This window comes from Prionailurus viverrinus, chromosome F2 (genome assembly GCF_022837055.1).
Source record: "Prionailurus viverrinus isolate Anna chromosome F2, UM_Priviv_1.0, whole genome shotgun sequence".
Taxonomy (NCBI): domain Eukaryota; kingdom Metazoa; phylum Chordata; class Mammalia; order Carnivora; family Felidae; genus Prionailurus; species Prionailurus viverrinus.
In genome coordinates this window covers 16,839,150-16,865,382 of record NC_062578.1, presented here as the reverse complement: position 1 = coordinate 16,865,382, position 26,233 = coordinate 16,839,150, and the positions used below count along the sequence as shown (strand labels likewise).

The 26,233-nt window shown below is 39.4% G+C and overlaps 1 protein-coding gene across 11 annotated transcripts in view; it reads left to right on the top strand.

Annotated features, from left to right (window-relative positions):
• The window catches only part of CRH (corticotropin releasing hormone), a 316,144-nt gene that overhangs the window by 232,924 nt on the left and 56,987 nt on the right, over window positions 1-26,233 (top strand). Inside the window, exon 8 of one of the 11 annotated variants that reach the window (XM_047842570.1) lies at window positions 20,961-21,075. The exons of the other annotated variants lie outside the window; for them this stretch is intronic. The gene's annotated coding sequence lies outside the window, so the exon portion shown is untranslated. The remainder of the gene's footprint in view (window positions 1-20,960; window positions 21,076-26,233) is intronic. 11 annotated transcript variants of the gene reach the window in all.

Here is a 26,233-nt window from a genome sequence, read left to right as displayed (position 1 = left end):
ACTATCACGCAGCCCTCCGGGGAGGGAACTGCTTTTTCCAACTGTGGTCTGAGCCCCTGACCTACAACTACACCCAGGCCCCTGGCTCCCCTCCTCCCCAGGTGCGCGAAAAAGGAGCCGGCCCCAGTCAGAAGAAAGCCCCGCAGTTAGAGATCGGATCCCTCTCAGTCTCAGTCCGAGGTCTCTCTCCTGTCCAGATATGGTCCTACACTTCCCTAGCCGCTCTTTCTCTTCCCTTTGTCTCTCCCCAGAAGGAGGTCCCTCCCCTCCGTGCCCATGCGGCCTTTTTTTTTTTTATCTCCCCCAGTTTGGAGTTACCCACCCATCTTTTTTCGAGCTTTCCCATTTTCTTCCTAGTAGATTCAGTCTCTTTTCCTCCCAGGCTCTGGTGTTCAAAGTCCTTTGGCTTCTGTACCTCTTTGTTTGAGAGACAAGGCAAGTACGTATCCCCCTATTTCTCCACCATGTTGGCCCCCGATAAATGATATTTTAAGTGAAATCACTGTAGGGTTTTAGGCTAAGGGGATACATATATGATTTAATTTATGTTTTAAAAATACCCACCTTCCTTGTGCAATGAAAATGTCACCAGCACCTGCCTAGACCTGAAGTTAGGTTTGTTTCTGGCAAAATTTAGGTTTCACCATGCACTGGTGACATTTGCCTTGAAAAGGCAGCAAGATTTAAGGTAGACTCTGTGTCTCTGAAACAATGCCTAAATCTTGCTCCCTGTTGTTTCTTGGGATGGGGCACCTCTCTTCTGCCTTGGGAGGTGCTAGTGGCTCTTGGGTAGGCACTGGCCTTCTGAGAAGCCTCTGGACCTTCTTTCAAGCCTGTATCCACCTGTGGTCACTGGTTCTATTTTCCTGCCCCAGTTGTACTGTTGTACAAAGTTAGGTGGCGGTGGCGGCAGCTTCTTCTTCTTCTTCTTCTTCTTCTTCTTCTTCTTCTTCTTCTTCTTCTTTTAAGTTTATTTGTAATGGGAGAGAGAGAGAGTAAGAGAGAGAACACATGAGAGCTGGGGAGGGGTAGAGAGGGAGGGTGGGAGGGAGGGAGGGAGAGAGAGAGAGAGAGAATGAATCCCAAGCAGGCTCCATGCTCTCAGGACAGGGCCAGATGTGGGGCTCAAACTCAGAATCTCACTCCATGAGATCATGAGCTGAGCTGAAATCAAGAGTTGGATGCTTAACCAACCGAGCCACCTATGTGCTCCATAAGGTTAGGCTTCTAAACCTCTGTTTCTTCTCTGTCTCTGGTTTGCCTGGAGACCTGTGTCCAGGACAGTCACAAGCTCATTCACAACTTCTTGAGGCTCAGTGAGGCAGTTTGGTGTAGCTTTGTTGTGAAGGTGTGCAGGTTTCCTGTGTAACTCACCTGGCACTCAGCAGGGACGGGCTAGGATACAGGGCTTCTGTTTCCTATTACAGTGCTTTTGTTGTGAAGTGTTCTCTCTAGATTTTCCTGGGGCATTCAAGTGAATCCTCTGTGGAATATGTTTGTTGGCTTATATATCATACTCCTACCTTACTCCAAACATGCTTTAAGATTTCTAACAAACATACATAAAGTACAGACCAGAAAAAGTTGAGAAAAAAGAAAAAGGGTAGAAATAACATGGTACAAAAATGAGGCCAATTTAAAATGCAGACTGGAAATTCTTTACACTTGCTTATGAGTGGGTGACAAATTTGCTTCTATTACAAGCCACATGAAGGACAGCCCTGCCCCTGCCTACCATGGGCAGTCTCCGTGGCTGACAGATTCATGAGGGGTGGAGGTGTGCTGGGTCTCAGCCCTGACATGCAGGGTAAAGTTCTTTCCAATACATGTCCCTCCAGGGGACAATGCAGACAGGGTAGGCAGGTGTTTGTGGGTCAGGGCTTGCAAAAGTAGCAGGACTGAAACAGAAAAGATTGTGTGCTCTGGGGCAAGGTACATGTCAGTTTTAATCCTACTGCTCTGCTTATTAGCTGTGTGATGTCAAGCAGGTTTCTTATCCTTTATAAGTATCAGTTTCTACATCATAAAATAGGGCTAATAAAGCTTACCTTATGAGGATTTAATGATCTATGTAGACTCATAGAATGTGTACCACAAGCGCAGCCATTAACATTGTCACCACCAATAAGAGCATGTTGATTGACAGTTGGCTGATCTTTATTGAAAGTCACCTATATGAATATCTATGCTACCTTACTTATCCCCACAACAACCCTGGAAGGAAGGCATGACTGTAGACTCAGAGAAGTTAAGGAATTTGCCTGGAATAACCAGCTTTCATCTACCTTGCCTCTAAGGGCTTGAAAAAAAGTACTTCTATGAGAAACTTCCTGCCCAGGGAGTACTAACAGTAAAATTAATTATAAAAATGGGGGCTCCTGGGTGGCTCATTCAGTTAAGTGTCCAACTCTTGATTTTGGCTCAGGTCATGATCTTGTGGTACATGGGTTTGAGCCCTGCATTTCATGACAGCATGAAACCTGCTTGGGATTCTCTCGCCCTCTTTCTCTGCCCCTCCCTCAACTCGTGTACTGTCTCTCTCAAAATAAACTTTAAAAAATTATTTAAAAATCCTTACTGGACACTTTTTTGTGTTAGGGATTATGTTAATGTATTTTACATGAACTATCTTACTTAAGCTTTAAAACAACTCTCTGGTATATGTATTGTTGTTATTATCTTTAAAGTACTGCAGCTTAGAAAAGTTACTGTAGCAAGTTGAGAATCCAGAATTCTTTAGACAAACACAGGAGACTTTGTTCATTTCTTTGTTCAACAGCTAGTCATCAAATAGCTACTATGTTCCAGTCTGAGAATTCCATGATATACAAAGCAGAAAGGGTCAGTGCTCTCAAGCAGCCTGGGAATCTTACCGGGGAGACAGTCACATCCAGTAGAGCAGGGCTCAGATATTAGTCTCTTGTCTCTAATTTTGGGTTTGTTTCTCCTATACTACATTGGGAGCTATAGGTCACCTTCCAGCCTGCTGGTCTGATTTTAGGCCATTCATATTTTTGTAAAACTAGATGGAATTTCATCAAAGCAAATGGCCTCATTTTATGGATTGGTGTTTTGTTTGTTTTTATTTGTTTGTTTTAGCTATAGACCTCTTCCTTCAAGTCGAATCTTTCATAGAAGCCCTCTGTAGGCACAAACAGTTGTCCATGTGACTATGTGTATATAGACATATATATACACATGCCTGTATGTATACACATACACTATATATGTGTATAAATACAATATACACACCTATAGATTAGTGTGTGTATAGGGGAGGAAAAAGTTTGCCTCCACCCTCTTAGGTTCAGTGTTTGAAGGTTCAGACCTTCAAAATTAAACTGGCAAGACAGATTAGTGACAGATTACTCATGTAAGTATATGCATGGGAGTTCACAGAACAATGTGACTCAAAGTGGTGATTAGAATTTGGGGCTTATTTACCATCTTAATAGGGAAAAGTAAGAGGAAGAAGTGTACTTATGGAAAACAAATGACTTCTTAATAGGGGAAAGGGTGGGGATCAAAGGGCATTTAAGGCAAAACAAATGACTTTTTGGAAAGATAAATGGGCTTTTGGGAAAATAGATAGGAGATACAGTTTTTTGACAATGTCTGTTTGGGTGGAAGAGTGAATCTTCCATGGCTGCTTCTGGGGAGAGGATTTATGACAACTGAGTTCTTTTGAGTCTTTTTTAGTAGTTCTGCTTTTAGCCAGAAAAAGCATTTCAGGAATTCAAATGCTTTCAGCTCAAAATAATTTTTATGCCATAGTGGTGTATTCTAGATCCCTTCATGGTATATATGCTTCCATGATTCATGCCCATATCCCATCAGGCGCAGAGATAAGGATTGGTGAGAGGGCATCGAGAAATGGTATCATTTCTAGGTTTCTTTTCTTGGTCAGGGGTTTAGGCCTACTTTGAGCAGAGGTCATCCATTTCCATAGTGTGGGATTCACAACCTTCCAGGTGTGTGGGAGAGCTGGAAAATCCATACTTACCACATTTGTATCCCCTTCTGTTCATTCCATAAAGACTTCTTGATTACTTGCCAATTGCCAGCCATGGTGCTAGCAGCTGGGAATATAAGAATGAAAAACATCCTCACTGTAAAGGAGCTCACAGACTAGTGGGGAGACAGTAATGAAATTAATAAGTAACTGTTATGTGATAAATATTAGGATAGAGAAGGGCCCCATGGTGCTATGAGAACTAGCAGACAATTCTCCCCTCTGCTCAGGATGGGGGAGAGAAGTGAGAGACTTCACAGAGGAGATGGCTGAGGAGATGAACTGAGTTTGGAAGGACGGGTGGGAGAGCACCAGGGGTACAAAGAAGTTGCAGGCAGAGGGAATGTGTGCAAAGGCCTGGGAGCAAACACCCCACAGTGTGTTTGGGAATTGCTAGTGATTAGAGCATAGATATGTTACTGGGGTTGGGTGTTATGGGGATGCAGATGATGAACCTAGAGGGCTGTCCGAGGCAGGCCAGGAGAAACCTTAGAACACCCTAGCAAGAGAGTAGGTTGAAGGGAGAAGGTGCTGTAGACAAGAGGCTCAACAGCAGAAGTGAGAACGCATTAGGATTAATCCTATGAACAGGCAGCATTTTCATGCAGGCACTTTCACTATCCACCTGGCTGGGCCAAGGGGAAGGCTGAAAGTTAAATAGCCTCCTACAGCATGTTGGAAAAATGCTCTGGAATATCTTCTTTGGCATCTAGCTTTGATTATTTTTATGGCACATGTATAACCAGGAAGAAATTACACATATGCATTTCCCAGTGGCTACTGCTAAGCCAAAGGGAAAAGAACATTTGCATTTCTTAAAGAATTGATTGAGATTCTAAAGCTACACTGGAAAGTTAATAGTAAAATGCACAGCTGGAAAGACTGCTTTTTGGCACGAGAGTGCAGACCAGATTGACGCTGTGACACAGTTTTTAATTAAGTGTTTATAAAGAGACATTTATAGCCACTCAAGAGGCCTTTTTGGTCCTTTGGAAAGGAGACATTAAGGAGGAGATGTTTATGGTTCTAACAGAAATTAATATATAAACAGACTTCAATGGGGGTGCCTGGGTGGCTCAGTTGGTTAAGTGTCTGACTTTGGCTCAGGCCATGATCTTACGGTTTGTGAGTTCGAGCCCCGTGTCAGGCTCTGTGCTGACAGCTCAGAGCCTGGAGCCTGCTTCGCATTCTGTGTCTCCCTCTCTCTCTGTACTTCCCCTGCTCGCTCTCTCTCTCAAAAATAAATAAACATTAAAAAAATTTTAAACTAATAAACAGACTTCAATGTATATTTAGGAAGAATCAAATAGGAGGAAGCACTTTGTGAGGTGAAACTTGTCACACAAACTAAAATTGAATACAATGGGGAGAAAACGTGGGAAACATACTGGTTAAATGTTTCGCTCCAAAGTGTTTGGTACTGGAAACCAGCGTTATTACGGATAAGAAAATTAGATAACATTCATGTTCATTAATTCACATTATTTTTGATTTGATAAGCATTGTTAAGTAAACACCAAATGTTTTGTTAAAGCAGTAGAACTAGAAATTAATTGCCACGAAGTAGGTGCATCTCTATTTCTGTGAATTCATTAAGGTCTGGCCGTGGCTTGAATCCACAGTGACAGGACAGGCCAGTTAAACAGGGATTTGACTAAGGAAACTAGTCAAATTAGTTTCAAATCTAAACTAGTCTAGATTAGGAAACTAGACTAAGTTACGTTATTAGTAGCAGGAGTGAGCTATAAAACAGTAACTAAATTTCCTCCTCCTTGCTTCATACCTCTAAGCAAATGGTTTCAAGCTCTGCTTACTGCTCTTATTTCTAGGTATGTCTCTCTTAAGCTGGGCTGTGTCAATGAGAGGAAGGATCGGTGTCCAAAATTTGTGCTTTCTTTTGTATTTGGCATTTATGCCTATTTAGGAATCATAGTGTTGGCTCAGTTCTTTCCAACTAATACTTGGCTGCCTTTATGAAGACCTAAGGTTAAAAAACAAACAAAAAGAAAGATATTATTAAGGAAAGCTGCTTGAACTGGCTAGACCAACTGATGTTTGTAATTATTACACTAGTTCCCATTTCAGACACAGCAAGAAAAATAGACTATCTTCTAGAAAACAACACCAGAGTGAATTCCCATTTGTGTGGCCACACGGTGCTAATATTCTGGGAAATAAGTAAATATCCACTTCCTTCAAAACTGTACACCCTGGCTATGGTCCTTCCTACTCTTTTCTTTCCAGAAGCAACCTGCCTACTCCTGGAGGGCTCTCAAGGGCCTAGAGCATTCTTATTTGTCCTAAGTTGCACTTTCTCTGCCCTAGTGCAGGGGATGATTAGGACCTGAGAGCCATTGGGAAGTGAACACTGTTTTTATTTGTTTATTTTGTTCTGTTCTGTTTTTTGTTTTTAACCTCTCAGAAACACAATTTTTGAGAGTGCACCAGTGTCTTTCCCTGCCAGATTACTGACCAGAGCTCAGCAATGAGATTGTTTACCTCCCGCCTCAACATTGAAGTATACACAGAATGAGATAACTGGTATAAAAAAGCCACAATTCTCTCTCCTCTTTCCCTTGCTCCCTGGGCTAACATACGCCATTAGACAGCAGGTTCTGCACTGAGCTCAGGTAGAACAGCTCAGGGAGTTTTCACTAGATCTTTAGAGAAAGTTCTGTTCAATTGGAATTGCACTAAGAAAGCTACCCTGTGGGTAGACTGGCCTCCCTGCACTTCCTAGTACTGAGGGCCTGGAACGCTCTTTGCTCTAAGAAGTTGGAATATGCTTTCAAGTCTTTGCTCTGCTGAGATCTTATCACTCAGTATAAAATTGCATCCTCCCAGCACAGCTCCTTCAGCCTACTGGACTTTTCTCTTTCCCACAATACTGTCATTTTGTAACATATCATATAATTTCTTTATTATACTTTTTCCTCATTATCTGTCTCTTTCTCCTGACTCCTGTCATGAAAACAGGCATTTTTCCTTCTTCTCGTCTTTCTCTTCCTCTTCTTTCTCCTTCTTCATTTCCTCTGCTTATGCTGCTTCTTTTTTTGTCTGTTGATGTATCTCAAGTACCGAGAATGGACAGGCCAGTATGCAAATATTTATCTCGAAAAATTGTATGCCTGTGAAATTATAACCTCAGTGAAGATATAGAACTTTTACTTTGCCCCCAAAAGTTCCCTTATGTCCCTTTGCAGTCAACCCAGAGGCAACCAATACCACATGTCTTGATTATTGTAGCTTTATAAGAAATTAAAGTCAACTAGTGTGAATTCCCTAACATTGTTCTTCTTTTTCAGTGTTGGATTGACCACTCTACATTATTTATATTTTCATAGCATCAAGTTATTGAATCTTACAGAAAAGCTGGTGCAGATTTTGATGGGGATTGCATTAAATCTATAGACTAGTTTGGGGAGAATTGAGATTTTAACAATATCAAGTCTTCTAATCCATGTACATGGCATCTATTTCTATTGATTTAGGACTTCTTTAATATCTCTCAGCAATATTTTATAGTTCCAATATGAGGTCTCACCCAACCTTTGTTAAATTTATTCCTAATTATTTTATGTTTCTGATGCTATTGTAAATAACTTATTTGCTTTATTTTCTAATTATTTGTGACTGCTATATAAAAATATAAATTTTATATTTTGACCTTCAAACTTTACTTATTCTAGTAATTTTTGTAGTTTCCTTAGGATTCTCTATTTACACAATCATGTCTTCTGTGTACTAAAATAGTTTTCTTCCTTTCCAGTATTTGCCTTTTTATTTTCTTGCCTTTTTGTTTTACAGTACTTACTGGAGTGTGTTTTTTTCCCCTTAGATTTACTGAGATATGATTGACATATAACATTGTATAAGTTTAATATGTACAAATGTGATGATTTGATACATGTGTATATTGTGAAATGATTACCACAAATAAGGTTAAATAACACATCTATGACCTCATATAATTACAGATTTTTCATGTGGAGAGAACATTTAAGATACATTTTCTTCCTTCCTTCCTTCCTTCCTTCCTTCCTTCCTTCCTTCCTCCTTTCCTTTCCTTTCCTTTCCTTTCCTTTCCTTTCCTTTCCTTTCCTTTCTTGTTTATTGTTTGTTTTTGAGAGAGAATCCAATGGAGGCTCCACAATGTCATTGCAGAGCCTGATGTAGGGCTCGAACTCATGAACGATGAGATCATGTGCTGACCCAAAGCTGGACACTTGACTGACTGAATCATCCAGGTATCCCTAAGATACATTTTCATAGCAACTTTCAAGTATATAATATAGTATTATTAACTACAGTTACTGTGCTGAATGCTAGATCCCCAGAACATATTCATCTCATAACTGGAAGTTTGTACCCTTTGACTGCATCTCCCCAATTCTCCTCCACTGCAGTCCTTGGCAACCACCATTCTACTCTCTGTTTCTATGAGTTTGGCTTTTTTGTTTCTATATATATTTTTAATATATTTTATTGTCAAATTGTCTAACATACAGTGTGTACAGCGTGCTCTTGGTTTTGGGGGTAGATTCCTGTGGTTCATGGCTTACATACAACACCCAGTGCTCATCTCAACAAGTGCCCTACTCAATACCCATTGCCCCTTTCCCCCTTCCCCCCCATCTACCCTCAGTTTGTTCTCTGTGTTTGAGAGTCTCTTATGGTTTGCCTCTCTCCCTCCCTCCCTCTCTGATTATAACTATTTTCTTCTCTTTCCCTTCCCCCATGGTCTTCTGTTAGTTTCTTAAGTTCCACATATGAGTGAAAACATGATATCTGTCTTTCTCTGAATGACTTATTTCACTTAGCATAATACCTAGCAGTTCTATCCACGTTGCTGCAAATGGCATGATCTCATTCCTTCTCATTGCCAAGTAGTATTCTATTGTATATATGAACCACATCTTCTTTATCCATTCGTCAGTTCATGGACATTTAGGCTCTTTCCATAATTTGGCTATTGTTGAAAGCACTGCTATAAACATTGGGGTACATGTGCCCCTATGAATCAGCACTCCTGTATCCTTTGGATAAATTCCTAGTAGTGCTATTGCTGGGTCATAGGGTAGATCTATTTTTAATTTTTTGAGGAACCTCCACACTGTTTTCCAGAACAGCTGCACCAGTTTGCCTTCTCACCAATAGTGCAAGAGGGTCCCCGTTTCTCCACATCCTCTCCAGCATCTGTTGTTTCCTGAGTTGTTCATTTTAGCCACTCTGACCAGTGTGAGGTGGTATCTGAGTGTGGTTTTGATTTGTACTTCCCTGATGGGGAGTGATGTTGAGCATCTTTTCATGTGTCTGTTGGCCATCTGGTTGTCTTCTTTAGAGCAGTGTCTATTCATGTCTTCTGCCCATTTCTTCACTGGATTATTTGTTTTTCAGGTGTGGAGTTTGGTGAGTTCTTTATAGATTTTGGATACTAACCCTTTACCCAATATGTCACTTGCAACTATCTTTTCCCATTCTGTTGGTTGCCTTTTAGTTTTGTTGATTGTTTCCTTTGCCATGCAGAAGCTTCTTATCTTAACAAGGTCCTAATAGTTCATTTTTGCTTTTGTTTCCCTTGCCTTTGGAGATGTGTCAAGTAAGAAATTGCTGCGGCTGAGGTCAGAGAGGTTTTTTCCTGCTTTCTCCTCTAGGGTTTTGATGGTTTCCTGCCTCACATTCAGGTCCTTCATCCATTTTGAGTTTATTTTTGTGAATGGTGTAAGAAAGTGGTCTAGCTTCATTCTTCTGCATGTTGCTGTCCAGTTCTCCCAGCACCATTTGTTAAAGAGACTGTCTTTTTCCCACTGGATATTTTTTCCTGCTTTGTCAAAGATAGTTGGCCATACTTCTGTGGGTCCAGTTCTGGAGTCTCTGTTCTATTCCATTGGTCTATGTGTCTGTTTTTGTGCCAATACCATCCTGTCTTGATGATTACAGCTTTGTAGTAGAGGCTAAAGTCTGGGATTGTGAGGTCTCCCGCTTTGGTTTTCTCCTTCAATATTACTTTGGCTATTCAGGGCCTTTTGTGGTTCCATAGAAATTTTAGGATTGCTTGTTCTAGCTTCGAGAAGAATGCTGGTGCAGTTTTGATTGGGATTGCATTGAATGTGTAGATTGCTTTGGGTAGTATTGACATTTTAACAATATTCTTTCAATCCATGAGCATGGAATGTTTTTCCATTTCTTTGTATCTTCTTCAGTTTCCTTCATAAGCTTTCTATAGTTTTCAGCGTACAGCTCTTTTGCATTTTTGGTTAGGTTTATTCCTAGGTATTTTATGATCCTTGCTGAGATTGTGAATGGGATTGGTTTCTTTATGTGTCTTTCTGTTGCTTCATTATTGGTGTATGAAAATGCAACTGATTCTGTATATTAATTTTGTATCCTGCGACTTTGCTGAATTCATGTATCAGTTCTAGCAGACTTTTGGTGGAGTCTGTCGGGTTTTCCATGTGTAGTATCATGTCATCTGCAAAAAGTGAAAGCTTGATTTGATCTTTGCCAATTTTGATGCCTTTGATTTCCTTTTGTTGTCTGATTGCTGATGCTAGCACTTTCAACACTATGTTAAACAACAGTGGCGAGAGTGGATATCCCTGTCGTATTCCTGATCTCAGGAAAAAAGCTCTCAGTTTTTCCCTACTGAAGATGATATTAGCTGTGGGCTTTTTATAAATGGCTTTTATGATGTCTAAGTATGTTCCTTCTATCCCGACTTTCTCGAGGGTTTTTATTAAGAAAGGATGCTGAATTTTGTCAAACGCTTTTTCTGCATCGATTGACAGGATCATATGGTTCTTATCTTTTCTTTTATTAATGTGATGTATCACATTGATTGATTTGCGAACATTGAATTGGCCCTGCAGCCCAGGAATGAATCCCACTTGATTATGGTGAATAATTCTTTTTACATGCTGTTGAATTGGATTTGCTAGTAGCTTGTTGAGAATTTTTGCATCCATATTCATAAGGGATATTGGCCTGTAGTTCTCCTTTTTTGCTGGGTCTCTGGTTTGGGAATCAAGGTAATGCTGGTTTCATAGACTGAGTCTGGAAGTTTTCCTTCCCTTTTTATTTTTTGGAACAGTTTGAGAGGGATAGGTATGAACTCTGCTTTAAATGTCTGGTAGACTTCCCCTGGGAAGCCGTCTGTCCCAGGACTCTTATTTGTTGGGAGATTTTTGATAAGTGATTCAATTTCTCTACTAGTTATGGGTCTGTTCAAATTTTCTATTTCTTCTTGTTTGAGTTTTGGTAGTGTGTAGGTGTCTAGGAATTTGTCTATTTCTTCCATGTTGTCCAGTTTGTTGGCATATAGTTTTTCATAGTATTCCCTGATAACTGCTTGTATTTCTGAGGGATTGGTTGTAATAATTCAATTTTCACTTGTGATTTTATCTGTTTGGGTCCTCTCCCTTTTCTTTTTGAGAAGCCCGGCTAGAGGTTTAACAATTTTGTTTATTTTTTCAAAAAACCAGCTCTTGGTTTCATTGATCGGCTCTACTGTTTTTTTAGATTCTATATTGTTTATTTCTGCTCTGATCTTTATTATTTCTCTTCTTTTGCTGGTTTGGGCTGTTTTTGCTGTTCTGATTCTACTTCCTTTAGGAGATTTTGCCATTTGTATTTTTCTTGTTTCTTGACATAAGCCTGGATTGCAGTGTATTTTCCTCTTACAATAGCCCTTGCTGCATCCCAAGGGTTTGAACTGTCATGTTTTCATTTTCATTTGTTTCCATATATTTTTAGATTTCTTTTTTTTTTTTTCAACGTTTATTTATTTTTGGGACAGAGAGAGACAGAGCACGAACGGGGGAGGGGCAGAGAGAGAGGGAGACACAGAATGGGAAACAGGCTCCAGGCTCTGAGCCATCAGCCCAGAGCCTGACGCGGGGCTCAAACTCACGGACCGCGAGATCGTGACCTGGCTGAAGTCGGACGCTTAACCGACTGCGCCACCCAGGCGCCCCTAGATTTCTTTTTTAATTGCATGGTTGACTCATTCATTCTTTAGTAAGATGTTCTTTAACCTCCATGCATTTGGAGGTTTTTCCAAACTTTTTCCTGTGGTTGATTTCAAGTTTCATAGTATTGTGATCTGAAAGTGTGCAAGGTATGATCTCAATTCTTTTATATTTATGAAGGGCTGTTTTGTGACCCAGTATGTGATCTATGTCTGTCGAGTCCATATGGTCCAGTGTATCATTCAGGGCCATTGTTTTTTTATTGATTTTCTGCCTAGATGATCTATCCACTGTTGTAAGTGGAGTATTGAAGTCCCTGTAATTACCACCTTCTTTCCAATAAAATTATTTATGTTTGTAATTCATTGTTTTATATATTTGGGCACTATGAATTGGGTGCATGAACATTTACAATTCTTAGCTCTTCTTCATGGATAGACCCCACAAGTTATAGACCCCACTTGTTATCGCCTTTAGTTTAAAATCTAGTTTCTCTGATATAAGTATGGCTATTCCAGCTTTCTTTTGACTTCCAGTAACATTATAGATGGTTCTCCATCCCCTCACTTTCAATCTGAAGGTGTCCTCAGGCCTAAAATGGGTCTCTTGCAGACAGCAAATAGATGGTTCTTATTATTTTTTTTTAATCCATTCTGATACCCTAGGTCTTTTGATTGGAACTTTAATCCATTTACATTCAGTGTTATTTTTGAAAGATACAGATTTAGAGTCATTGTGTTATCTGCAGGTTTCATGCTTGTAGTGATGTCTCTGTTACTTTGTGGTCTTTGCAACATTCCACTCACAGAGTCCCCCTTAGGATCTTTTGTAGGGCTGGTTTGGTGGTGATGAACTGCTTCAGTTTGTGTTTGTCTGAGAAAACCTTTATCTCCCTTCCTATTCTGAATGACAGCCTTGCTGGATAAAGGATCCTTGGCTGCATATTTTTCCTGTGCAGCACATTGAATATTTCCTGCCACTCCCTTCTGGCCTGCCAAGTTTCAGTAGATAGGTCTTCTGATCCTGTTATGTCTATCTTTGTAGGTTAAGGCCCATTTGTCCCTAGCTGCTTTCAGATTTCTCTCTTTATCTTTGTATTTTACCAGTTTCACTATGATATGTTGTGCAGAAGATCTATTCAAGTTACATCTGAAGGGAGTTCTCTATGCCTCTTGGATTTCAATGTCTGTTTCCTTCCCCAGATTGGGGAAGTGCTCAGCTGTGATTTGTTCAAGTACACCTTCTGCCCCTTTTTCTCTCTCTTCTTCTTCTGGAACTCCTATGATACAGATACTACGTTTCATTGAATCACTTAGTTCTCTCATTCTCCCTTCGTGGTCTAGAAGGTGGTCTCTTTTTCTCAGTTTCATCTTTTTTTATCTTCTATTACACTTATTCTCCCCTCTGCCTCTTCAATCCTCGCTGTCACCACCTCTAGTTTATTTTGAACCTCATTTATAGCATTTTTTAATTCATCATGACTATTTTTTAGTTCCCTGATCTCTGCAGCAGTAGATTCTCTGCTGTCTTCTCTGCCTTTTTTCCAGCTCGGCAATTAGTCTTATGACTATTATTCTAAATTCTTGTTCAGTTATATTGTTTGTGTGTTTTGATCAATTCTTTAGCTGTCATTTTTTCCTGGAATTTCTTTTGAGGAGAATTCTTCTGTTTCATAATTTTGGCTAGTTTTCTGTCTCTTATGTGTTTTAAAGGCTTGTTATGTGCCCTGCACCTGCAAGCACTACAAGGCATGGCCCTTCAAGAGGTGTTTTTTTGGCATGTGTTACTTGCTCTCTGTTGTGACTTTGGTTGCTTTAGAGCCCTACTGGTAGTGATATTTTGGACCCTCCACCACGTGTGCTTTGATTTGTTCCTTGAAGTAGCCCTGGAAAGGAAAACACACAAACAAACATACATACAAACAAACCAAAAACAAGAAACCAGAAACACCAGCTATAAGTAAACAACAGGGTGCAGGTGGTGCTGATGGAAGAAGCCTTATCCCATACAAGAAGAGAAATGACAGGGTTGGGGGAAAAGAAAAGAAAAGAAAATTGACCAGAGAACCTCTAACGGTTAATCGAGAGAGAGAGAGAGAGAGAGAGAGAGAGAAGAGGAAAATAAAGAAGGAGGTGTAGAACCGGTATAAAGAGAATAGTTTAAATATGTCTGCTTAAACTAACCAACAACCAGAATAAGCAGACTAGAAGAGGGAAGAAATAAGAAAGAGAAAAAGGAAGGAAAAAATATATATATAATAAGAATTGTCCGAGAATTAAATAAGAAATGCAAAACCACTGGGTGCCTTGGAACCGGTGGCAGTGCTGGTCTGGAGGTCAGCGTCAATCAGGCTCCAGTAGATATGCACCGAGGGGCGTGGTTTCATGTAGGTGGGTCTCACCTCCACTTTGGACCTGCTGACCATTCCCTGAAGTCCGACCTTGTTGGTGATGGGGAGAAAAATGGTGACACCCCAGTGTCTCCTCCACAGACCGGGTATCCCAAACCACTCTGTTCAGGCTGTCCTAGCAGTGCCGCAGGCAAGGATGAGGCGGTTTGTCCCGCTCCACTGACTCTCATGCCTCCCTGGCGCTCAGCTGAGATTTAAACCTCAGTATCTTAAAGGGTCCATCTCCGTGCAGCCCGGTTCTGGGGAAGAGCCTCCCTGAACTGCCTCACAGTGCCACAAGTGTGGTTTGTCTCACTCCACTGACTCCCACGCCTCCCTGGCGCTCGGCTGGGACTTAAGCCCCCATGTCTTAAAAGGTCCCGCTCTGTGCGCCCCAGTTCCAGAGAAGTGCCGCTCTGAGCCACTGATATACGGCCTCTGGCTGGTGGGCGCAGGCAGTCTTTTTCCTTTGAATGGTTATATACCTTCTTCCCATAGCACTCCAGGGAGGGGATTGCTTTCTCCCACTGTGGACTGTGCCTCGAACTAGTACCTGAGACTGGGACTGGCTCCCTTCCTTCCCAGGTGCACAAACAGGGCAGCTGGCCCCAGACTGGAGAAAGCCCTGCAGTTAGAGATTGTATTTTTCTCCTTCCCAGTCTGTGGTTTTTCTCTCGTCTGGATAGAGTCCTACCCTTCCCCAGCCTCTATTTCTCTTCCCTTTGTCTCTCTGCAGAAGGGAATCCCTCCCATCCGTACCTATGTGGCCCATTTTATCTTTCCCAGTTCCCATTTATGCACCTATGGCCCGTCAGGTTGTCCCCGTGGGTCCTTGGAGGTGTTTCTGTCACTTTGCAGTCCGGATTCTTGGAGTTCAAAGTCCTTTGGCCTTAACACTGCTGTGTTTGAGGGACAAGGGAACTTTGGGTCCCCCTACTTCTCTGCTATGTTGGATCCTGAGTTTGGCTTTTATAAAAAAAAGAGTCCACACACAAGTGAGATCATATAGCATTTGTCTTTGTCTGACCTGTTTCACTTAGCATAATGATTTCAAGGTCTATCCATGTTGTCACAAATGGCAAGATTTCTTTCTCTTTTATGGCTGAATAGTATGCCATTATATGTGTGTGTGTGTGTATATATATATATATATATATATATATATATATATATGAAATAAATGTTTTATTATTACTTATATAATAATAAATATATACAATAAAACATTTATTATATCATATTTTTGTATATATATATCTTATATATGTGTGTGTGTGTGTGTATCACATTTTCTTTATCCATTCACCATTCACACATTTCTATGTCCTGGCTGTTGTAAATAATACTGCAATGAACATGGTATGAGGATGCAGATTCCTCTTTGAGATAGTGATATCATTTGCTTCGGATATGTGCCCAGAAGTAGGATCATATGGTAGCTGTATCTAAAAACTTTGAGGAACCTCTGTACTGTTTTACATAGCAGCTGCATAGGATCCTTTCAGGATCTCTGGGTGCATGGATGGGAGTGTCTCTTGCTGGGACTTTGGACCTTCAGAACTTCTGGCAAACTGGCAGACTATGGCTGTAAGGAAAGTGCAGCCATATAGAGGGCCGTCTCTGGATCTCCGGAAATGCAGATAGGAGCATCTCGTATGAGGTCCCTGTACCAGCAAGACTGTTAATGGACCTGTGGCTGGGTTGAGCTAGAGTCAGTTACAGGTACTTTTCAGAATTTACAGTCTGTGATGAATGTATAAAGAAGATGTGATGTGTACACACACACACACACACACACACACACACACACACACAATGGAATATTACTTGGCAATCAAAAAGAATGAAATCTTATCATTTGCAATGACATACATGGAACTAGAGTGTATTGTGCTAAGCAAAATTAGTCAGAGAACGACAAATGTATGACTTCACTCATATGTGGAATTTAAGATACAAAACAAATGAACATAAGGGAAGGGAAGCAAAAATAATATAAAAACAGGGACGAGGCAAAACATAAGAGACTGTTAATACAGAGAACAAATTGAAGGTTGCTGAAGGGGTGTTGGGTGGGGTGATGGGCTAAATGGGTAAGAGGCATTAAGGAGGACATTTGCTGGGATGAGCACTGGGTGTTACATGTAGGGGATGAACCACTGGATTCTACTCGAAATCATTATTACACTATATGCTAACTAACTTGGATGTGAATTTAAATACATACATACATACATACATACATATATACATACATAAGAATCTGCAGTCTGACTGAGTTTGACAGGCTCCAGGGGTTCCTGGATCATGGCCTAGATGGAGTAGGGCTGGTTCATGGACAACTTCAGGGTCCACAGCCAGGACCAAGGTCTATATGTCTATTATGATACACATGGGTTGGCACGACTTCTCCCAGATCCCTTGGCATAGGGTACTGGTGACAGAACCAAGTCTAAATGGGACTATATTTGTGTTCTTGGGGGTACAGAGCAGTGTCTGAATCTGTAGCCAGGACCCTGGTAGGTGTGAGGAGAGCTCACTGTACTTAGTATTGGACTGCATTGGGGTTTTACAGTCTCCTACCTGGATCTCAAAGCTCCACCAAAGGCCCTTGTGTGTATGAATGGATACCAAATTTTTTTTGTTGAGGAGGGTATATGTAGGAGGGACTGTCGTAGACTCTGGGTCTGGAGGTCTCTCTTGTCCAGCAAGACAGCAGGCACAGGATTAAAATGCGAGAGAGGCTAATGTCTGGGAGGAGACAAGAGACCCAGGTAAGGGTCCTTGCTCTGTTTTTATTAGGATCCGAAGGCTTACAAGCGTGATGCACGTGTACAAAGAGACAATGAAATAGTGAATATTAACTCATGGGTGTGAGGGAAAGGGGGTTTTGAAGATATGCAGTGTTAGGGGTTTGGGTTAATGCAAAACAAAATCCTGGCACCTGATGGATGGTTGTTTACAGCAGACATGAGACACCACCTCTGCTTACCTAACCTTGCCTAGGGGACAAGAAAGAGCATACTACCTTAGGGTCAACAAGACACCTTTCTTTTGCTAATTAGCTCTGCTCTGGGCAACTTTGCCCTGTTGCTGTCTAAAGTCATGTTTTCCTGTTTTTGTCCTTCCTTCCTGTGAAAGCAGCATTCTGCTATTGTACTAAATTGGGGGGTGTTTCTGCCCTGAATACCTAATCTTGTTTACCTAATCTTGGATACTTTCATCCTGATATTTCCTGTTCCTGTACCTTTTTCCTATACTGGGAGCCTCTGCCCTGTTTACCTAATCTTGTTTGCCTAATCTTGTTTACCTAATCTTGGGTGCATTCATCCTGTGGCTATTTCTTTATGCCTTGTGAACCCATCAGGGCAAGCTCAGGGAATTCCTAAGTTTATTCCCCACAAGGGTCATCTTTTTTTTTTTTTTTTTTTTTTTTTTTGCTTTAGTCTATATTTTAAAATACTGAGGTACAGGGGCGCCTGGGTGGCGCAGTCGGTTAAGCGTCCGACTTCAGCCGGGTCACGATCTCACGATCCGTGAGTTCGAGCCCCACGTCGGGCTCTGGGCTGATGGCTCTGAGCCTGGAGCCTGTTTCCGATTCTGTGTCTCCCTCTCTCTCTGCCCCTCCCCCGTTCATGCTCTGTCTCTCTCTGTCCCAAAAATAAATAAACGTTGAAAAAAAAAATTAAAAAAATAAAATAAAATAAAATACTGAGGTACAAATGATGTATAATATTATATTAGTTTAGATGTATAACATAATGATTTGGTATTTGTATGTACGGTAAAACTTTGGTTTCTGAACATATCCATTTAGGAAACACGCTTGTAATCCAAAACACTTGTATATCCAAGTGAATTTCCCCACTGGAAACTCAGATGATTCGTTCCACAACCCAAAAATAGTCACATAAAAATGCTTCCAATACTGTAATATAATACAAAATAATAAAGAAAATACAAAACATAAAAAAATATAAACAATTAGCCTGCATTTAACCTTTGAAATTCTTTGGGGCTGGTGTGAGGGAGACGGGAGACGAGAGAGGAGGGTTATAGTGTAGGACTACTTTCACTATCACTAATAGAATCACTGTTGTCTATTTGCTCAATGGAATCTTTTTCTTTTCATGCAACTTTAACAAGGAACCTATCCAATGACACTTGCTTTTGCATCTTTTTGAGGATTTTGGGGAAATGTGACATTGCATTGTCTTTAAACAGATTCACTACTTGAACTGCTACAGCCTTATTTGGGTGGTGCTCTTCTACAAAATTTTCACGGTTTCCCACATTTTACACATCTCCCTAATCTCATTTGAAGGGAGAGATTCCTCTGCCTTTTTCTCCTCTTCCCCTACAGAGGAGATGCAGACATAGACTTATAAAATCTTGTACTTTTGGCCACTTGCATACCTCGTTTGTATTTCTTGATGATTTCCTTCTTCCATCGTAATCATCTCCTTCTTACCTCCTTTCTTTTCAACCTTTTTCTGCATGGGGGACATTGTATACACTCACATGGATGTTGATTACAGTACAGTATTAACAAACTCTTGTCATATACTACATTTAATGTGACTGGCAGTAAGGCAGCAGAGGAAAGGCTCTGTATCTGCAGGCAGCCTGACCTAGAATGAAGCAAAGCATTCCTAAACTTACTCTTGTATGGAAAAGCAAAGGACTGTTCATAGGCGCTGTGAAGTAAAAAAATACACTAATGCCCGTTGTGGGCACCTTCCAATGTTCTGAAGAATCACTGATTTCTGCCAAACACCACGGACTGAGACTGAGCATCCAAGCATGGGAGATGATCTCCCACAATCCTGCAGTGAGAGAGAGAGAGAGAGAGAGAGAGAGAGAGGAACCATTGGCTTAGTTGTGATTATGTGATGTTCAGCATCACATACTGCTCTTATTGCAAGACATTGCTCATTTATCAAGTTAAAACTTATTAAAACTTGGCTCATATTGTGGAACACTCACAGAACAAGTTACTTGTAATCCAAGGTTTTACCATATTGTGAAATGGTCATCACAATGAGTCTAGTTAACATCTATCACCATACATAGTTACAATTTTTTTTCCTGTGATAAGGACTTTTAAGATTTACTTTCTAAGCAACTTTCAAATATCCAAAATTATGCACTATAGTATTAACTATATAACTATGCTGTAAATTACATCCCTATGACATATTTATTTTATAACTGGAGTTTGTACTTTTGACCACTATCACATATTTGTGCCCTCCCATCCCCACCCAAGCCTGGTTCTGGCAACCTCCAATTTGTTCTCTGAGTTCAGTTTGTTTAGATTCTACATATAAGTGAGATAATGCAGTATTTGTCTGTCTGATTTACTTCATTTAGCATAATGCCCTCAAGATCCCTCCATGTTGTCACAAAAGGCAAGATTTCATTCTTTTTTATGGCAAGATAATATTCTTTTGTGTATGTATATATCTATTCATTTGTGTGTATTTATTATTTATTTATCAATGGACACTTTGGTTGTTTCCCTATCTTGGTTAGTGTAAGTAATGCTGCAATCAATGAACATGAGGTGCATATATCTTTTTGAGTTAGTGTTTTCATTTTCTTTGGATAATATCTGGAAGTGGGATTGCTGGATCTTAGGGTAGTTCTGTTTTTAGTTTTTGGAGGAATCTCCATCCTGTTTTCCATAGCGGCTATACCAATTTACATTCCCATAAATAGTGTATGAGAATTCCCTTTTCTCCACATATCTGCCAACACTTGTTAACTCTTACCTTTTTGATAATAGCCATTCTGTTATCATGTGTGAAGTGATATCTCATTGTGGTTTTGCATTGCATTTCCCTGATGATTAAGTGATGTTGAGCACCTTTATGTGTACCTATTGGCCATGTGTATGTCTTCTTCATAAAATGTCTTTTCAGATACAATGCCCACTTTTTTAATTGGATTTTTTTTTTTTTTTTTTTTTTTGCTATTGGGTTGTATGAGTTCTTTATATATTTTTGGATAACTTCTTATCAGCTATATGATTTGCAAATATTTTGTTCTCATTTGGTAGTTTGCCTTTTCATTTTGTGGACAGTTTCCTTTGCTTTGCAGAAACTTTTTAGCTTGATGTAGTCCCAACTGTTTATTTTTGCCTTTGTTGCCTTGGATTTTGGTATCAAGCGAGGAATATCTTATTTGGCCATTTTGCTCTGTAATGTTGAACGGAAGAATGGAAGAATGGATAGGAAGAATGGATATTCCTGCTTTGTTCTTGAGCTTATGCACTCTTTCCATTTCCCCAACTGTGTGTACCTCAGAAGACATTTCTTCCTTTCTCTTCCTATCTTTGGGTTGGTGCTTTTAGCTATTGCTGTCGATGGCTAACATTCCTGCTTTAGAAGTAATGGAAATTCTGCTTAATCCTGGAATTTCTGCCAGTAATACAAAACTGAGCTCAAATATTCATGGAGCCTTCCCTGATTTCTCAAAACATAGTTTAGAGACTCTTTTTTGTATGTTTCCTCATAGTTCTTTACATATCTGTGCTTTGTCAGTAATCATATTGCATTGTAATTATTTGTCTCTCTGTCTCTCTCACTAGACTGTGTCCTTGAGGCACTGTGCCTTACTCACCTTTGCATTCCCAGAACTGTGCTTAGTGCCCCCCAAATGCCCATGGATGAATATATGAAGAGATGGAAGTCAAAGTTTTATAGGTGAATATATTTTCTCTTTTCTATTTGCATTGAAAATGGTTCCTTCTCTTTCTGATGATACGTGTGTGTGTGTATGTGCATGCCTGTACACCGCTACCCCTGGAGATATTTCCTTCCAAATCTTCTCCTCTTACCTTTACATTGGTAACTGTGTTGCAAATTTCTGAATTTATTGAAAAGAAAAGATTCTGTGTAGAACAGAGTGTAGATTTCTTTTAGATGGTGACAAGGTAAAGGGGCCAAATTTGCTGTTTAACTGAAATAAAAGAAGAGGTATTTGTTCAAGATTTAATTTGCTTCCTTTATTTCTTTGTTATGGGATGTCATGTGATATTGATGTTTACTTTAAATGAAATGGACTGAAGAATGTCTTGCTGAAATAGGATACAAATTGTATTTGGATTCTAAGTGACGAGGTAGTTTATTTATGAAGGTAGAACTCTTCACTGATGAACCTACAAGTTCTTTTTTTCTTTCCTTTAGTATTCACTACCACGGTAGCGATGATCTGGAGAAAGTTCTAGGTGAATTATTGAGGCAATTTTGCATGAAAATACTTTTTCCTCTCTAAGAAAAAAGTTCTTTTACTTTTGTCTCAATACCTTGAAGAATTGAGAACATATTTTCTTAAAGATTTCAAATTAAGGGCATTTTTTTTCTAGCTTAAACTCTCTCTTTACTTCTTCTAGAGAAGGGCCTGTCTTCTCTTATGGAAATTTTACATTATGTCATTTTCTTTTCTCAGACTTAAAGAATAGAACTGAGAGAAAGAGCTTAAGAAAGTCAAATTAGCCATATATCTTCCCAACAAGAACCATTGTCTGATTTGCATCTTTTGTTTCATTATAATATTCATTGGGCATGTAGCAATTTTGATATGATAAAGAACTTATCATTTAAAAAAATTTTTTTTTAAGTTTATTTATTTTTGACAGAGAGAGAGAGTGTGCGAGTGTGAGCTAGGGAGGGTCAGAGAGAGAGGGAGACAGAATCTGAAGAGGCTCCAGGCTCTGAGCTGTCAGCACAGAGCCCAATGTGGGGCTTGAACTCACAAACTGCAAGATCATGACCTGGGCTGAAGTCGGATGCTCAACTGACTGAGCCACCCAGGCCCCCCTAAACTATCATTTTTAAATATAGAAATTAGTTAATCATATTCATGGCAGACAAAATTTACTTAGACAAAAATTTAATTATTTATTACATTGGTAATGTATCTGTAAAATTGATGTATTAATTGTTAAATACAAATTAAAAATAAAGTATAAAACATAAAGTGAAAAATATTTAATTATATTTTATAGGCTCATAGAAATGTAAAGTTTATTAGGGAAATCAGATAATCTAGTCAAAATCCTCATTTTATAGATAAGGAAATGATAATCCAGAGACTTTAAGAGGCAGAACTAATATGTTCCAGGGCTTTTTATGCTATTGTATTTCTCCCAAAAGGAGATAAAATTTTGATTGTTTGAATGTTGTTGTTTATGAAATTATAGAATATTGTATAAGTGGTACATAATTACATTCTTGTAAAAGATTAAAACAATAAATAAGGATGTAGAATAAAATATGGCAATCTTCCTTTAAAACCTCTTCTCACCCGAACATACACATACACACATACATTCCCCTATTCACAGTTGAGAACATAATTCTCTAGTCATTTCACTGTTCTTTAATATATGTATATGTACATACATACATATGTCAGTATAGTGATTGTTTTGTTTTTGTAAGGAAGCATCTGACACTTGCTCATTTCCAGTTGATCTATTTTACAGATCTTTTATTCCTATACAATTGGTCCACTTTGTTCTTTTTAATAAGTGTATAGTATTCCATAGTATAGATTACTGTAATTTGTTTAATCATCCTCATATTGATAGATACTTAGTTTCAGGGCTTCCCCTTTAAGTTCTTTCTATTACAGATGGTGTTGAAATATTCTTTTACATATGACAGGGTTTAGGACATGCTATCACAAAATATGGTAGGTTGACGTTTTGAAAATTTTAAGTCGAAAAAATATGAGAAATGGCAGGTGCGTGAAAAACTCTTTGATCAACCCTTTCTACCTCAAAGCAAGTCATAAGGTCCTCATGTGAGAGGTGCTCTCCTTATCCTTGGAGGAAAGAAACACTCTTATCTCTGAAGATGGACGGATCCCAAGAGGAATCCAAACAAACTGGCCTTGTTGAATTTCTCCTGGTTTACTACCCTTCTGTCATACCCTTTTGTCCTATATTTTCTTACAACTTCCTTCAAACCTAGTATAAAAACATTCATATTTAACCACTTCTTCAGGTCTTCATTCCCTATGAAGGCTTCTGTGTCATACACGATTTATATTAAATACATTTGTGCTTTACTCTTATTAAGCTCTTTTGTCAGTCCAATTTACACGGCCCCAGCAGAGAACCTGAGATGGGTAGAAGAAAAGATCTTTCCTCCCCTACATCTCAAATTCTCAACTATTTATTTATTGAATATTCTGTTTCAGTCCTCTGTCCCTGATATGAAATGTCACATCCAATAGTAGCCAAACTCAAGAGTGTGCTCATGCACACAGGTATGTGTGTGGCGAGGGATGGGAAGGAGTGACAGAGCCTACTATATCTGCATTTGTTATTATTCTCCATTTATTTCTTAACCCATGCTATACTATTTTAATATTAACAACCTTTTAGTGTTTTTTGAAATCTTATAGGAAAAGCTGTTGTTTTTCTGTTTCAAAAACATGTTGGCTGTTTTTATATTTTTTTCTTTCATGGGAATTTTTCCAACCATTTTGTCAAGTTCCCTTAAAAATATTCTGTTGGGGTGGGGCGCCTGGGTGGCGCAGTCGGTTAAGCGTCCGACTTCAGCCAGGTCACGATCTCGCGGTCGATCTCGCGGTCCGGGAGTTCGAGCCCCGCGTCGGGCTCTAGGTGATGGCTCAGAGCCTGGAGCCTGTTTCCGATTCTGTGTCTCCCTCTCTCTCTGCCCCTCCCCCATTCATGCTCTGTCTCTCTCTGTCCCAAAAATAAATAAACGTTGAAAAAAAAATTTAAAAAAAAAAAATATTCTGTTGGGGTTTGTATTGAGATCACATTGAATTTACAGATTGATTTGGGGGGAAACTGACAATTTTAAAATAATGGTTTTTCTCCTTATTTATTCCAATCTTCTGTTATGTTGTTCAGTTAATTTTTATAGATCCTATGTTAGTTTATTACTAGGTTTGTTTGTTTATTGGTTGCTAGTTTGAATAGAATCATTTTTTAATGACCTTTTAAAATTGATCATTGTTAATATGTAGGGTTGGGGGATTGTTTATATCCTGCAATTTTAGTGGTTTCATTAATTCTAATAGTTTTCAGTTGATTCTGTTGCATTATATAACATTATTTTGTACAAATAATGATAATTTTCTCTCATTCTTTCTGCCATCTTAATGCATTGGGTAAAAGCTGCAGTATGATATTGCCTAACTGTCTGCATTTTTGTCTTCGGATTTTAGTAAGAATTATTTTAATATCAACTCTAAGTGTAATACTTGCTCTATATTTCTAGAAGATATATTTTACCTTAAGAAAGTCCCCCCCCCCCCATTGCTAGTGTATTTTTATTTAATTCAGAAGAGGTTTTTGCTTTTATCAAAAACTTTTAGAGTAATTTGAAATTATTAAATTTTTCCATATAATTTCTTAATCTTGTTAATTTCATCAGTAGACTTCCTAATAAGGAATTTTTGCAATCCTGGGATAAAGTCTGCCTGAATATGATGCATATTCAATAATTATCTTGCTGATTATGTTTTCCAGTATTTCACACAGGAATGTTTATTGTCACATTCATCAGTGAGAATGGCCTGTAGGGGTGTGTGTGTGTGTGTGTGTGTGTGTGTGTTGTGTATGTGTGTACGCATGCGTGCATTTGGTTTTGCTATTTTTACCCAATTATGGTATTAGGGTTAGGATAGACTAGCAGAATGAGTTGAGAAGTTACTTATTTATGCTCCGAAATAGTGTAAATAACATGATATTGTCATAGACTCTGTGTCTAAAGTTCCCTTTTGTCTAGCAAAAGAGCGGACGCAGGATTAAAACGAGAGACGGCTAATGTCCTGGAAAAAGAAAGGAGCCCCGAATAAGGGTCCTTGCCCGTTTTATTCAGATCAGAAGGCTTGCAAATGTGATGGGCATGTACAAAGAGACAAACTAGGATGTGAGGGGGAAAGGGGGATTTTGAAGATATACAGTATTTGGGGTTTGGGTCAATATAAAACAAAATCCAGGCACGGGGCAGATGGGTAGATGGTTTTTAACAGCAGACAGGAGGCGCCGCCATGCCTGTTTATCTTTGCTAGCCTAGGGATGAGACAGATAGGGGGAATAACCTCAGGGTTAACAAAACACCTTTATTTTGTTAACCATCTCCACTCCGGGCTGCTTTGCCTGCAGTGCAGCAGTCCATAGTCCAATTCACCAGTTTACCTAACCTGGCCCTGTTCTCTTATGAAAGCAGCTTTCTGCTATAGTACTAAATTTGGGATGCTTTCACCCTGAATATCTAATCTTGTTATTCCTATGTATTGGGCACCTTTGCGTCATTTCTATTTCAGGCCTTTGCCTCTCCCTCTCTATTCTGGGGGCTCTGCACCCCCTCTCTATTTTGGGGTGCCTTTGTACCTCCCTATTCTCAGGGTGTCTTTGCACCCCCCTATTCTTGGGGTGCCAATCTGGTTTACCCAAACTCGGGTGTGAGCATTTTATTGACTTTGTATTTCTTTGTCCTTGTTAACCCATTGGTGTAAGCCCGGGGGATTCCTAAGCTTATCCCCCACATGACATTAATGTGTTCCTTAAGCATTTTGTAGAACTCAAACCTTGTCACTTTAGTACCTTTTCATTAGGGTCAGATCTGTGACTGCTTTTTCATTTTGCCCCAAAGTTACCTATGTATGCAGGTTTCTGCTTCCTGAGTTAATTTTGATAATTTGCTTTCCTTAAAAATGACCCATGTCATCTAGGTTTTTACATTTATTTCCACAAAATTTTTTATAGTATTTTCTTATAAATCTAATATTGTTCTATATATCTCTATTTATAATTATTTTCTCTTTCTAGTTTTTAATATTTTTATTTATGTCATTTTTTGTCATCATACTGCTAAA